The following is a 9,948-nucleotide window of genomic DNA, read 5'->3' on the forward strand; positions in this document are numbered from 1 at the left end:
CCTTTTTTATCGGATCTATGGAATAAAATATATTGCTAACAATATTATATATTTTTGACATACGGATAGCCTTTTTTTATGGGAAAGGGGGGGGGGGGTGAGGAGGGACTAGTTGTATACGAACTCTTAAGACCCCCCTCCCCCCTTAGATCCGTTTACTTAGAGTAATAATATTAAAAACAGAAGTTATTTTAATTGGCTCTTATGATAACCCATATCTAATCCCACCTATCAGGATCAAATATGAATAATATCATTGCAGTCAAAGATATTGATTGGCTCATTTAATATTAATGTTGTGAACGAACGCGTTTAAAATGAAACGAAATTTTGTTTTTTTTTGAAAAAAATGACGAACGGCGTTCCTTTTATTTTTGACGAACTTTGAAGGTGAACGCGTTCGTTTTTTTTGCGTATATTCAATTTTAGAAAATCTCATTTTTAATCTTTTGAAAATAAAAAATGATTAATCCCAAATTTCTTAAGGGAAAAAAAATGGTTATTTTCTAATCAGCTGTTTTCTTTATTAGTGATGCAAAGACTGAGCCAAAAATATCAACTCGAAATTGGAGCGCGAACCTAAATCGCATCAACCTTAGAGCGCAAGCTGTGAATATCGGTTCATCCTTGAAACTCGAACCGAAAAAATTGGCTCAGTCTTGAACTCGAAATTGGTTCCATGTCAATTCAGCAAAACTTTTATTGCGAATGGATTTTATAGCGAATCCATAATAGCGAATACTATTCCGTGAATGCAATATCGCGAATTTTTTATAGCTAATACAATATCGCGAATTTTTTATAGCGAATACAATATCGCTAATTTTTTATAGCGAAACCTTTATCACGAAACTTTTAATACGAATACATTACCGCGACACTTTAATCGCGAAGATATTATAGAGAATATAATATCGCGATAATTGCTAATAATGACTTATTTATTTTGAATCACTTTTTTATAATTATATTATTTTAATATTTTTTTTATTCACATAGTTTGTAATTTTCTTCTAACCTTAAAAAATTTATATAATGATTAATAAACTTAGATCTGGTTTATGAAATTTGTTATTGAAATACACTTTTTTCGTTATCCTATCCTTTCCTTCGAAGTTCTTATTTTATAATAATCGCGCACAAGGAACTCAGCTTTATCATATATTAATCATTGAGTTTATTAGTTTAATCTTGATATTTACTGGCGAAATTGATATCTTGGTAGCATTCCTATTTATTGTCTAATGACTTAATATTTATAAATTTATCAATCAATTTTGGCCAGGGTCAAGTCAGTCAAATGACTAGATTTTGACGGGTCAATTAAAGAAGGGAATATTTGACCTGTCAAATGGTCAAATATTCTATAAGATCTGAATATAAAAATATGTTTGAAAAAGAAAAAACGATATAAACATGTGATCACAATGCTGCTATTTATTGAGTTCCTAATATTAAGGAGAGCATTTTAATCATAGTGAATTTAATGAAGTATGTAATATAATAAAATGATTAGGCATACAAGGTGGTGATCAAAATATTTCAAGTTCAGAAATAAAAGCCGCTTGTTTAATAGAAAATCATGGGGAAAGCAGTAACTTCCATAAGAATCAATCAGATTTCAATCTCAAGCAGTGAAATTAGCTTTGACCACCATGGCCATTAAGAGAAGTGGCATTACTAACATTTCCTAGATCTACTTCAGAAATAAATTGGTCGATTTGTGTCAATAATCTTACTAAAACAGAAATAGATTGAAGATTTAGACAAAAAGAAAATTGTTTAGAAAATATTAAAGAAAATGATGATATTTAATATAAAAAAATATTTATATGATTTTAACCATATTAGACCGGTCAATTGCACAACCGTGGTTTTGGCAGTCACTATTCTTAAACAGTGTAGATGAATAAAGTCTACAACATTACTGTTTAGAATATCAATTTTGAAAGTTACACTTAAGTGAAATAAGAGATTTCCCTAATTTAAAATATTTTTTAATCTTATTATTTTACGATCTTTATAGATATCTTTTTATCTTTTCTGTTTATTTAAGGGAGGGGGGGGCGCGTGATAAAATTTTTAGTATAATATCTCTGCATTAATCTCAATCAATTTAAATATAATATTTTGATATGAGTTCTTATTGAATCTTAAATAATTTTAAAATTTAATAAAAAAAATAGCTACACTGAAAATTAACAAATAATTAATGACATATTTGATAAATTATAACTATTAAAAACAAAGTATTGCCGAAATTTAAAAAAAAAAATTTTTCTCGTCTGGCTGGTGCCATTCCATTTGGTTATAAATTATAAATATTTTCGCCATTCTTTCATCTTTATTTCGGAGTCTTATAAAATATGTTATCAAGCAAAAATTAGGAGATCTTAACCTTTAAAAATTATTGGTTCCGCCTAGATAAAGTAGTCTCAGATACAAATTATTATCGGTTTGACTAAACTGCAAATACTTAGGTAAAAATAGGTAAAATTTTTTGTTATATTCTCTCTTAATTGGAGCGAGGTTCATTTTCTTATTCTATATATAACATATAAAAAATTGTATTCTTAGATATATTCAATAATAAATGATCCTTTAGTATAATTAAATTAAAAATAATTATAATTACATTTTAAATTTCATTAATATTATACCCGCAAGTTGGCGTATTACTATTGGATTACCTACCTTAGCATTTGTAGTTTATTCAAACACCTTTTTAAATAATAATATAATATGATTTTAAAATATATTAAGACAAAGAAAATTTTTAAATTTTTTTCTTAAAATAATAATACGCTTGCGGTTTCCATATTAATGAAATTTAAAATGTAATTAAAATTATTTTTAATTTATTTATATTAAAGGATTTAAACTAATTATTACGAGATAAAAGGAAATACAACTATTAATATCTATACATTTTTTATTGAAAATATCTAATAATATAATTTTTATAAGTTATACATATCATAAGAAATGAATCTTCCTCCAATTAATAGAATATATATCAAAAAATTTTGCCTAAGCATTTGCATTTTACTTTGGTATTTGCAGTTTAGTCAATCCCAATTATTATAGATGCCTTAATCAAGATGTATTTAATTGTCCCGTACGACTTACAAAAAAATGGTAAGATAAAAGATAATAAAGATATACACAATCATCCAGAGAATCCAAGCGAAATGAAAACCAAGAAAATTAATCAATTCAATTGAGAATGAAGCGTTGAATAATAATATGGAAACTCCAAAATTTATTGTGGCGAAACACGTATCTCAATTGAGTGATTCCATATCAATGGCACTACCATCACCGAATCTTATGAAACGTATAATTCACCGAACGCGGAGTTCAAACAGTTATGCACCTCCGAATCCTAGCAGCCTTATTGAGCTGGTAATTCCGCATGAATATTCAATTACAGATAAGTATGAGGATTTCATACTTCATGTTGATGGTCCGGTAAGATTTTCTATAAATTATTTGAACAAATATAACTAAATCCTTTTGCGATAAGCTGCCCAATAAGAAACACTTAATTATAATTGCTTATTTATTTATCATGTGTGCTAGGTTCCCGACCGTGTTATCATATTTGGAACAGGAAAAAATTTGGACTTCTTAGCTTCATGCGAACATTGGTTTTCTGATGGTACATTTAAATCGTCACCACCTTTATTTAAGCAAATTTATACAATTCATGGGATTAGGAATAATAATGTTTTACCTGTCATATATATATTGGCCAATAGAAAGGATTATGAAACATATAAAAGAATATTTACTATTATAGGTGACAACTTAATATCAACTCCAATTTACGGATTTTGAAATGGCCAGTGTAAAAGCTTTCAAGGAAGTGTTTCCCAGTTCGCAACACAAATGTTGCTATTTCCATTTTGGCCAATCCTTTTGGCAAAACATTCAAAAATATGGCAGAAATATAAAACAGATGTGGAATTTAATATACAACTTAGAAAGATGGTTTGTTTGGCATTTGTGCCACCCTTAAATGTAGTTAAAATATTTGAATTACTAATAAACTCCGAATTTTATTCTAATAATCAATTGTTACTTCAGCCTCTAATTGAAACTTTTGAAAAAGCTTACATTGGTAAAACGTTTGGAAGAGGCAGACTACCTGCTTTGTTTAATATTGAACTCTGGAATTGTTACCAATCAACTCTGAACGGGGAAGCGAAAACCAACAACGCGGTTGAAGGGTGGCATAGATGCTTCAGTTCCCTCCTAACAAGTCACCATCCAAACATGTGGAAATTTTTATCGAGTTATCTATATATCTATTATTTTAAAATGATTTAAAAAGTATAAAGATTTAATAAACTATATTTTTTTTTCTTTTTTTTTTTGTATAAATCTATTTGTTTTTTTTTTTTTAATTAATAAAAATATTTAATAAATTGAACGTTAAAAGTAAAACATATATACGTAATTTAAAAAAATATATATATTAAAAATGTCATGTAAACTATAAAATCTGTATAAAAAACTGTATAATAAAAAAAAAAAAAATTAGAATAGTACATTGTATGTTGGGTGGGAGGAGGTCAAGAAAGAGAGCCATGGATGGCAATGCAGTTAGATCTGCATATATCAATAGATATGCGCTGTCTGAGATAGAAGCCTTCCTGAGGATCACCAGTAATGGCGCGGATTTTTTTACCGAGGGTTTTGAAGAAGGTTAGGGCATGATTGCCAAAAGACCCAGTTGTGTCGGATACGATTGGTATGAGATTGCAATTTGTTAGGGAAGTGTATTTATTAATTTTCGAGTTTTCAGCTCGCATGAATAAGTTTTTATTAAAGGAGGGAGCAAATCGGTCGATGCAGGTATAGTCCCATGCTAATGGAATTCCATTACTCCATGGTATTAATGTCAGCCCATCTGGATGTATATTATTCTCGGTTGAGAGGCCACAGGGTTCGAGGGTTGCTGGAATTTGAGCTGAGCGTAGAGCACGGAGAATGGTGCCATTAACTGCACTGTGTCGAGAATGTCTACCTTTAGAGAATCGACAATGAAGAGGATGGTGTCCAAAACAATCAACGGGTTGGGAACATAATGTACATGTGGAGTTGGCCAGTATATTACAACCAAGACGGAGACCTATTGCTATGCGTAATTCTTCGTTTGTTAAGAGGAGTCCTAAATAATTTATATTCTAGGCTTAAAAAACAACAAGGGTTGACAGAGTTAAAAATTGCTCAATATAATTCTGGTAAAACACCCTCTACCCCTTGAAAAAAATATCGAAATCTACATGCGAGAATAGTAAAAATTGTTTCTGACTTCGAAAATAGATCAAGATTAGATTATCTTAAAGTAATCGCTATTAATATAACATTGAATGTTTTATTTTTTAAAATACTTATCTACAATAATAAAAATTTTGTTTGTTTCTATATAATAGTTTCAAATTTTTTATATTTGCATTATTTTTTGTGACAAAAATATAGGAAGGTCAACTTTGGTATAAAATTTAGCCAGCTACACACAGATTCCTTCATCAAGATACAGATTTTATGAGAGTATTTTACAAATTCTTTTATATGTGATGCAGTCTTTCTTTACCACATCAGCACGATTAATATTTCAAAAATAATTACCTTTCGTCATGCATTATAAAATTATTTTAAAATTCATATTCCTAGTTTCCCTTACAAATATGATCATTTTTGAAAAAATATTATTATAAAATAATACTCAAATATTACACTAAAGGGCAAAGTTTAAAATGAGGATTACATTTTCCTTTTATTCATTATAGCATGTAAATTTTTTTATGTTGGGGTGTTTTTGTCCGATGATTTTTTTCCATGGTTATTTTTAAACCAGTCTTTGTCCAAATCAGTGATTCTTTTAAAATTTTACACTTCAGTTATATATATATTTAACAAACAAACTATCGGTTTAGACGATATGATCATATGGCAATGCTCTACTTTTACCTTCACATATTCAATAAATAAAAAAATCATTTTTTAAAAAACTTTTTATAATGAAATTGATTTTGTAAGGATATTTATTCCATATGTAAATTAGATATAAAAAAATATGACCTAAAGGGATCTATCAAAATAAGATAATACTTGCTATACCATTTCCTATTTTAACTTAAGAAAAGGACTGCGGAGAATAAAATCAGGGGCTTGTATGCATATCTATAAATGATATCGATCCTCTCAAAACATTTAACCTCCTACCTAATATAAATAATTTAAAAAAAGAAAATACCATTCATCCCATTCCAATTTTATTCAAATAATGATAATTATTTCATAACTAACTACCCCCCTCCCCTCTAATTCCAATGATGCTCCTCCAATGAGTTCGCAGTTCAAGATACGATATTGACCTTGCTATAAAAATTAGAGAAAAAATTGGTTGAATTAATTTTGTTATATTATAGCTCTAAAATTCCTTAAGGTTATTAAATTATTTAAATATTGGCATTTGGTTAACTTTGATTTGATAACAATGTAAATGAGCTTGAGTGGCTTCATGTCATGTCATGAATAAGAAAAATAAAACTTAAAATTAAAATACATCATTTTTTTTTGGTTATATTTTTTAAAAATTTTTTTATATCCATTCATTTATTCATTTTATTTAAAGTTTATGTTTATGTATAAGAAAGCACATAATTTATTACTAAAAATAACACGAAATGAAAATAATGGAAAACAAAAAAAAAAAAATTTTTTAACTTTGAAATAAGTATTTTTTTACAAAAGTATTATTTAAATAAAAATGTAAATATAAGCCTAAAAAATATGTAAAGATTTATTTTTAATTCTACATTCCAATGCTGGCTTAGAGATAAGTTTAATTAATATGATTAGGCGAAAAAATCTTTTTTCGTTCCGTCTCATTTGATTTATTAGAGGCCGAATTGATGGTAAAGCAGAATTTTGACATGAATTGCGAAGAGTTAAAATTTATTTTCATATATAATAAACTTTTAAATAAAATAAATTCCTTCCGATAAATATGTAGATTTGGATCTAAATTTTTATATATTTTGATTTTATAAATATGGAAAATATTCAAATTCAATTTTAAATTTGTAAATTAATAATTTGAAAAAAAATTATTCACCAATATTAATATATAAAAGGATTTCAGTTGTCGCGCTTTCCCACTTTTTATCCTTTAGTCATTAAAAATACCACCTCACTCTTAGAATATGAGAGGTATGGCCGGGCCTAAAAATTTTTGCAATTTACAAAATGAGAAAATTAAATAAGACACTTATTTATTCTAGAATTAAAATATAGCCACTTTTTATATTTATTTTTTATTATCCTTCATTTATAAACTCTTCTCAAAATTTACAAAATGTTTTTAACAAACAGCCCTCCCCCCACCCACCATTGTCGTGGTAAAATATGTAAAAGTAAATAAATAAACACTTAACCCATTTTGCCCTGGTTTCCCGATATTGGAATATCTTAATTTTCTTGATTTGGAACAATTTCTATTTATTTTCAAAAAATCCTGATTTTATTTAATTCCATTTTATTAGAAAAAATGAGTAAAAGTGCTTACAAATTGAGTAGAAGCGTTTAGCGGTGTTTTCATAAAAACGCTGTGATTTAAACTGGTATTATTTTAAAAAAATGATGAAAACTATTTTACGTTTTTTAATTTTTTTCTATATTGTTTGACTTGTGAATGAGCAAAAATAAAAAACTAAAATAACTGAAGATCTAATGATTTATTTCCATAATTTATTCTTCATAAATATTACAAATCCAATATAATATTTTGATTTATTTTTTTGATTAATCATAACTTTGCAGTTATTTCTATATTAAAATGCGAATAGAAGAAAAAGGAAAGGTCTTAATATCAAATGAATTAGTTACTATTATATCAGAAAGTTATATCGATGTGCATTATCTCAAAATTGTAATTAGGAGGCATTAATTATCAGTAAAATCTTCTATAATTAAAATAATCTGAGAAAATCAATAAAAAATTCTTAGCTTTCAGTATATTTTTTTTATCTGGATTAGTAAAAAAGTATTACATTAAATGACATAAAGCACACTTTTAAATTTTATGTTGGGGGGGGAGGGTTAACTTATTCTGGTAAAAACTTCAAAATGTCCCCTCCATACTTACAACCATGAGTGAGACCAGAAAGACTAATATAATTTCTATCACATCAGATAGAGGTGACATGCTTATTAAATAAACAATACGTAATAAAATATTCTTAAAACATTCGCGTTTATGATTTAAGAAACTTCGGTTGGTAAATTGATATTGAATATATCAATTTCACTTAAAATGAATTCACAATTTTCGCGGTCATGCGCTCGCTATCACAATTTCGCGCAAATATATTCGCGGTAGAAAATTCGCTATAAATAGTTCGCGATTAAAGTTTCGCTATAACGAGTTCGCGATCAAAGTTTCGCTAAAATGTATTCGCGGAAATAAATTCGCGATAATGAGTTCGCGATCAAAGTTTCGCCAAAATGTATTCGCTAAAAAATATTCGCGTTAAAGTTTCGCGGAAATAAATTCGCTATAACGAGTTCGCGATCGAAGTTTTGCTAAAATGTATTTGCTATAAAGTATTCGCGGTTAAGGTCTCGCGGAAATAAATTCGCTATAACGAGTTCGCGATCAAAGTTTCGCTAAAATGTATTCGCTATAGTATTCACGGTTAAGGTTTCGCGAAAATAATTTCGCGATAATAAATTCGAGCTATTGTCTCGCTATAAAAGTTTAGCGGAAAAAAATTCGCGGAATTGGTTCCGCTTTATTACCTTCGCTTATTTTTTACGTAATTTTTTTTAAGAATTAATTGTATATTAATTTCAAAATCCAAATTTTCGATTAATCAATATTTGATTTCTTGTTTTTAATTTGTTATGTTTTGATAATAAAAAATCGGGATATTAACTTCCATATCATTATTAGCTAATTTGGAATTTGCATAAATTTTAAAATTATAAAAACAAACATTAAACTTGTTAAATCTTAGTTTTTCCGCTTTATTGGATAAATGAATAAAAATAGTAATTTCATTATTTATTATAATACCATTGTTACTTTGAAATATTTTGTTAATCTAAAATTCTTTTAAAATATTATCCCAAAATGCATGCGATATGTAAGGAACTTAACTTAATGCAATAATACTAAAAAATAATTCGCTACTGTATAAGTCCGACAATTTTGACAACACTCAACTAAAAATGCCCTGCTGATCTTGCAGATTTGAAAAGAATCATGTATTGTGCTATTAAACAAAAATGTATTTTTATTATTAACTTTATTATCTCTCTCTTTTTCATTTAACACTTCGTTTATATATATATTTTACAAATCCAAATTAGAATACAATATTAAAAAAACGAAAAACAAAAAGTAAAATATTACAAAATATAAAAAGTAAGGTTACGCAATATAAAAAATAAAGTTATAAAATTAGATTATAAAAAGTAATAATAAGATTAAAAAAATTAGAATATAACAACGCAACAAGATTAAATTTTAAGTAAATAGAAGTAGAAATACAAATCAAATCACATTATTTAAAAGATAGATCATCCATCTTTATTAAAAATTTATTCCATTTTACCAAAGAAATTATTTTAAAACTAATTATTAAGTTTGCATTACTTTTTATATTTAGAAATTATCCCATAACCAATGACAATGATATATAATAATACTAGACTGACTATTCATTCATAAAATGCAGTTTTAAGCTTAGCCAATGATATATCTTTCGGACATTATATGTTTTCTATAATCAGCCTATCGTAAAAGCATTTTTTTAAAATAGCATGTCTAATCATCAATTTTACCCTAAAGATATAGATATTCAATATCTGCCAAATAGCATTGATACATTTTATTTACATATACTTTTGATAATCTTCTTTAGTTTCTTATTT

The sequence above is a fragment of the Gordionus sp. m RMFG-2023 genome, chromosome 5 (assembly GCF_954871325.1).
Source record: "Gordionus sp. m RMFG-2023 chromosome 5, tfGorSpeb1-WG-v2, whole genome shotgun sequence".
NCBI classification, from domain to species: domain Eukaryota; kingdom Metazoa; phylum Nematomorpha; class Gordioida; order Chordodea; family Parachordodidae; genus Gordionus; species Gordionus sp. m RMFG-2023.